This window comes from Oryctolagus cuniculus, chromosome 9 (genome assembly GCF_964237555.1).
Source record: "Oryctolagus cuniculus chromosome 9, mOryCun1.1, whole genome shotgun sequence".
In the NCBI taxonomy this organism is placed as follows: Eukaryota; Metazoa; Chordata; class Mammalia; order Lagomorpha; family Leporidae; genus Oryctolagus; species Oryctolagus cuniculus.
The window spans coordinates 64,071,476-64,078,121 of NC_091440.1; the positions used below are offsets into that span (position 1 = coordinate 64,071,476).

Genomic DNA, 6,646 nt, shown 5'->3' on the forward strand with positions numbered 1-6,646 from the left:
CCACTCTCAGGAGGCAGGAGAGACTTGGGTAGGAAATGCCATCTTAACTAAGCCCCAACTTCAGAAAGAACGAGAAGAGAGGTGCCCAAGAGGAGCCACCATCAGCGGGAGACAAAAGCTACTTCAAATATATCATGTCTGAGTTGGAGCCATATGGGATGCAAGAGGCACGTGTTTGGAACAGGGCAAGTGAGCATTTCAGATACAGGGAAGTTTAAACATAGAGCAGAAACATGAAACAGTGCGAAATTAACCAGCATCGATGGTGCGTGAAAGGAAGAGGTAGGAGCCCGAAATCCTGTGCTGTAACTGGTGGTGGAACATAGATAGAAAAGATAGGACATCTGTGGTCAGGGCAACCAGTGTGATGCCTACAGCCACAGTCCAGGGAGCAAGACAGTGAACCAGCCCAGTGGCCGGGGCAACAGATATGAACACAGGGGAGCACAGTGAATGCGAAGGAATGTTAAGATTTAATGTTGTGATTAGCAGGAGTAGTGTAGAGGAGAAAGAGAAACTAATGATGATGATGATGATGATGATGATGACGGCGACGGCCACAACCAGCATCCCTTGGCCTCCGACTGGGCAGAGTATGTTATGTGCATTATCGCACGTAATCTTCATGACCGTATGCAGGAGTCCCATGATCCCTCCCATCATAGAGACCCCTGCACAGAGACAACCTGGGTGACAGCTAAGGAAAGCAAGGCCTCGGGGCAGAGGGGACTTTGGGAGGAGGAAGAGGTCCCTTTTGCATGTACTGGGCTTCCGTTGCCAGTTTGCCTGGTGCTGAGTTCCCAACTTCAGTTTCAATGTGTCCCTGCCAACCAGAAGTCGCATCACCTGCCTTTTCGTAATGAGCACACCACAAGGTACAAAACCCCAGCTTTCTTCAGTCAGGATACATTATCCTGACTGCCCCCCCAGCCACCATGGCTGTCACTTGGCGACAAAAGGAAATTAGATTCACCTGATGAACTTTGTTTTTCACAAAGTGATGTGGGATGATTACCCAATACCCTGTGGTCTTCTAGGTGTTCGCAAATTGATTTTTTGATTATTTGTTCCAGTGATTTTCCACATAGTCAGTGTTTTTCCAAGTCACTCAGCTTTACAGTGTGGATGAGTTAAAACTCTCATTGGCCTTCTCTTTCCTGCGTTCATGTGAAATTTTACTTTTGCAATTATTCAGAATATTCTTGCTGGCAACAGTACGCATACACACACAGAGAGCGACATGACAATGAATACGATTGCGGTGGGGCATAAATAAGTCTTCTTGCAGAATTCCTCAGAGTTTATGACTGTATGCAAAGATGGAAAGGCACTGAGAACATATGTTAGCGCCAAGGCCCCCATAAAGTTTCTCACTTTCTAGACATATGTACAGGATGAATTGAAAGCAAAATGCAAACACAAAATTTCTACCGTGTTCATGTAGTTGTATTGTGAACCATGACCAAAAGCATAATCCAAAATAAAATTTTAACAGTGTTTCTTTTCCTTCCCTGGGGCCAGGATGTGGAAGGAGTGGTGACTGCCATACCATGTGGGAATTCAGCTTTTTGGTGGAAGCAATCAGCCAAGGTCCGACTGGGGTCTGAGGGTCGCCCAAGGGCCCATGTATTGGAATGCAATCCCCACTGTAAGGTTTCAACAGGACCAGGACGGAGACTCAACACGGCTGGTGCTGTTGCCAGGCAGTGGCTGGAACTAGACTGGGTCATCAGGGTGCAGTTCCGTGACAGAACACCAGGGGCTTGATAAGAGGAGGGAGAGAGACCAGAGGACACACACAGGCACACGCCAAGTCCCATGCTGCCCTGGGGCTCTGCCGGCAAGAATGCCACTAGGTCCTTCGGATAGGGCCACCCCATCTTGGACTTTCGGCCTTGAAAACTGTGAGTGACGGAACTCCCTTCTCTCCGCTGCCTCAGATAGCTCATGAAGGGAATGCAAAACGGATTAAACTGAGTACACTGCCTGCAACCCAACACTAGGGAATCGGGAACAAAATCCCAGAAGCCAGGGGTAAAGTGAGGGGCACAAGGACATTTTCAGCTCAGATAGATCGGGGCTCTAAAGACTGATGGAGGCCGGCGCCGCGGCTCAGTAGGCTAATCCTCCACCTGCGGCGCCAGCACACCAGGTTCTAGTCCCGGTCGGGGTGCCGGATTCTGTCCCGGTTGCCCCTCTTCCAGGCCAGCTCTCTGCTGTGGCAGTGGAGGATGGCCCAAGTACTTGGGCCCTGCACCCCATGGGAGACCAGGAGAAGCACCTGGCTCCTGGCTTTGGATCGGTGCAGCGTGCTGGCCGTAGCGGCCATCTGGGGGGTGAACCAACGGAAAAAGGAAGACCTTTCTCTCTGACTCTCTCTGTCTCTCACTGTCTAACTCTGTCTGGAAAAAAATTTTTAAAAAAAGACTGATGGAAAGGATGATGAATGGAAATGGTGCAAAATGTTTTACAAACATGCAGGGCTGTAACTTTGCCGAGTACAGCTGAAGTAATCCAAGTTAAAACCTTTTCATTTTATGAAGTTAGAAGTATCTGATAGGCAGCTATCCCATATGGACGCCAGTTCAAGTCCCGGCTGCTCCATTACCGATCCAGCTCCTTGCTGTGCCTGGCAAAGCAGTAGAAGATGGCCCAAGCTCTTGGGCCCCTGCACCGGCATGGGAGACCTGGAAGAAGCTCCTGGCTCCTGGCTTCAGATCGGCTCAGCTCCGGCCTTTGTGGCCATTTGGGGAGTGAACCAGCGGATGGCAGATCTCTCTCTCTCTCTCTCTCTCTCTCTCTCTCTCTTTCTCTGCCTCTCACTGTCTGTAACTCTACCTCTCAAATAAATAAATAAAATCTTTTTTTTAAAAAAATAGAACTATCTGCTTAGCTCTGAGTCCACTAAATATGACAGGCATCTCGAGAAAGCATTTGTCCTATCTGTGAAGCCAAAAATCTATTTTCTGGAAGTATGGAAATTTTATGGAAATAAGTCATCAAAAGGATGAACAGGTTCGACCTGGAACTCACCTGCCGTCTGAAAGGAAGTGTTCACACAAGGCTGCCCTCCCTGCCCTTGCAGACCCGGAGACCTGAGGGCTCTATTGTCCCTGCTGCTTCCCTAAACTCTAAGGGGCTCCAAGTGTTCCCTTTATGAAACATTGCCCAGAATGAGTCATCCATTTCCCACAGGGCAAACTGATGATCTGCAGTGGCACAGGGCTCATGGTATTATCTAATAATACAAGAAAAGGGTTCAGTGCACAGTAAGTGCTCAATAAATCCGACCTATTGTTACTGTTAGGACTTTCCCTCTCCATTCTGTCCTACCTGGCTCAGTAAACACTGAAGACCTGCTAATGGAGCGATTCTGCTCCTTCATTAGGAATTACGAATAAGCATCTATTTAGCTTACGTATTTTTATGAAGGATGACATTTGTTTCTGTGTCTCATAAAATCCCAAAGGATTTTTCTTTTTTCTTTCTTTCTTTCTTTTTCTTTTTTTTTTTTTTTTTCGAGAACAGATCCCCAAGCAGGTCCTTTGGAGGCGAAGTCATCGCCACAGCCGTCTCCGTGTTGGGAAGGGATCAGAGGCCCCTCCCGGGAGCCCCGCGCCAGCGAGAACCCACGAGGCTCCCCGACGCCTGCAGAGAGCAAGGCCGCCAGTCTCGGCGGAGCACGCCCTTCCCGGGCTCACAGGGCAAGACCACCACGTCTGCACAGCACCAATGCTTGAAGTCGTTTCAAAAACAGAACGTGGACGGCAAATCAAGTCTTTCAATGGGTTTTGTCCCCGCCTTGTAACTGAATGTCAATCTATTTGTCAAGTTTTTGTGTGTGTGTGTGTGTTTTTTCACTTGGGTTTTTCCTCGCTTGGAAGCCCCCATCCATACCACTCTGGGTGGAGGGCTCTGACTCTAATAAATCTAATAAATCTCACTTTTAACTAAACACACACACACACAGAATGTGAGCCGTGAGAAAAAGAGCGTCGGCGGCCGCCCCCTCCCCCTCCATCCTGGCAGTAACCTAATTTTCTTTTATCCCTCCTTTTCTCCCCTAAACAAGTGGTTTAGTGAGCCCCGCGTACTGCAAACTCCGTCAACCCTGCATTCAAGAGCGCCGCCCTGAATGTCGTTTCTGGAAATCTTGCGAGCCTCAAAGGCACGGTGTAGGCAACTTACAGGCCCCGCGACGCTCTAACTGAAACTGGGTCTTTTTTCTTTCTGCTCAGAAAAGCGCACTTTGGGGCCAGCTGCTCCACATTCACCGGGCAAGGGGAAACCACGGAGGCGGCCCCGGGGAACGCACAGCTCCGCACGCCGCCCTGCTCCCTGATGTCGCGCTGGGGTAGCTCCTAGGGCAGGTTCTGATGCGCTTCGGCTTCATTCTTCCCCGCCTGCTCTGAGATGGGTTTTAAAGCTTTCATCTAATAAAACACCACACCCTATTCGGGGAGACTAGGTTTCTACTTTTCTAAAAGACTGGCGTTCCCACACCGGGAGTCGAACCCGGGCCGCCTGGGTGAAAACCAGGAATCCTAACCGCTAGACCATGTGGGAGACGACGGTGACAGACTCTGCTAGGCTCGACAAATTGAGCTGTTATCACTGGCTTCCGCCCGCTCTATCTCGCCAGCTCGCCAGCGTCAAACCTACTTGTGCGCCTGCGCCAACTTTGCGGCTGTTTAACCCTTTCCGACTTGTACAGAGGGAACTCGAATTTCTCTTGTCTGCAGTCGCGCTTTTTGTGGTCTCATGAGCCTCTTGGTCTTAGACGTCAGGCCGACAGCGATGTAGCCCCTACATTGTGTGAATCATTGTAATTCCTCACGAGAGCTTTTACAAAATGCCAAAAGAATGGCGTTTGCATGTCGGAGCCTCTTTAGGCAGCATGGACCGCGGGGAGCCTGAGAACCGCCGTCCCTGGACCTGCGGGTCTCCCCATGTGCGCCACGGATCCAGGCGGGCCGTGCCCTCTTTGCGGCGGTCAAGACCGGCCCCAGGCACCGTCCCGTCTCCGGAAAGCTGATCTCTTCCTCTGAAGAAACAGAAACGGGAACGCGGGCCTCCTGGAAGCCTGGACAGAACATCCAGGTTCTGTTGACCTAACGGCTAGAGAGGCTGGATTTGGGCCGCTAAGAGCAGGCGGGGGTGGTTCCGAACGTGGCTTCTAAGCCGGGAGAAAGCCCCTTCCTGGAGGCCTTCCCGGTGCATGGAAATTCCTGTGGCTTCCAACCCCCTTGTGGACTGGAAGCTGCCCCTGGCCAGCCCAGCCAGCCGGGAGCGGCCCGGACGTTAGCCCAGGGCTGTGTGGGCGCCGGCAGCGGCTGAGGCGAGCGCTGGGGTCCTGGGGTCGTCGCTGGGGCTTCCTTCAGCCGCACGCAGGTGGCTTTGCTAGCAGCGGACACGCGGGAGCCCGGGCGAGGGCTCGCTCTGGCCTGGCTCCCCACGTGCCCGGGGACCGAAGGAGGCCACGACGTGCGTTGTGAGGGTCACCGTCCGGAGGGGAGGAGCGAGGGAGGCCGCGGCGGACACGACCCGACCTTGCGCAGGCGTGAGGCCTCCGGCCTGGCGGTGACCCTAGTCCAACGCCATGAAGATGGCACGCTCTTGGAAGAGCCGGAAGCGACGACTGCAGATCTGCTGGGTGTGTGAGACGCGTTCCGGCGTCTTGGCGCATTCAACTTCACAGTATTTTAGGGGGGTCTTCCTGTGCTGGCTCTGCACAGGGTTTCGCCTGTTTTGGTAGACACAGGGATCTCGCATCAGCTGGTTCACTCCCGACATGTGCCAACACAGCTGGGTCCAGGAGGAAGCCAGGAGCTGGAATCATTCCAGATCGCCCACGTGGGTGGCAGGGACCCAAATCAGGGGCCTTCCACTTCAGCAGGACGCTGGAATTGGAAGCAGAAGCGAGGCAGGGCTCCGACCTAGGTACTCAGACATGAGGTGCAGGTGTCCCAAGCCGCATCCCAGCTTCTGTGCCCAACACTTGCACCATTGGTATTTTAGGTGGTGAGCCAGCTGCCTTGCTTTCGAGGCTGTGTGCTAGCACACCAAAGAAAACGCTGCAAACAAAGCCCCTGAGCCCTCACCGGCCGTGGAAGACCGTGGCTCTACGGTTCTCAGTTGGGGACCCAGAGACTTTTATGTGTACTTCTCAGTTTTGCATTTCCATGTGATGATAACTGATTTTCTTTTTTTTTTTTTTTTTTGACAGGCAGAGTGGACAGTGAAAGAGAGAGAGAGAGACAGAGAGAAAGGTCTTCCTTTGCCATTGGTTCACCTCCAATGGCCGCCGCGACTGGCACGCTGCGGCCGGCGCACCGCGCTGATCCGATGGCAGGAGCCAGGTGCTTCTCCTGGTCTCCCATGCGGGTGCAGGGCCCAAGCACTTGGGCCATCCTCCACTGCCCTCCCTGGCCACAGCAGAGAGCTGGCCTGGAAGAGGGGCAACCGGGACAGAATCCGGCGCCCCGACCGGGACTAGAACCCGGTGTGCCTGCGCCACAAGGCGGAGGATTAGCCTAATGAGCTGCAGCGGCGGCCCATGTGATGATAACTGATTTTTTAAAAATATCTCACTATGGTAAAAACTAAAATTTCTAAATGTAACCCATGTGTTGGACAGACCATCCTT

General features: G+C 52.5%; 1 non-coding gene across 1 annotated transcript; it reads right to left on the reverse strand.

Moving 5' to 3' along the window:
* Positions 1–4,494: 4,494 nt before the first annotated feature.
* TRNAE-UUC (transfer RNA glutamic acid (anticodon UUC)) lies at positions 4,495–4,566 on the reverse strand. The gene has a single exon. It is a non-coding gene; the product is annotated as a tRNA-Glu (tRNA).
* Positions 4,567–6,646: the final 2,080 nt, after the last annotated feature.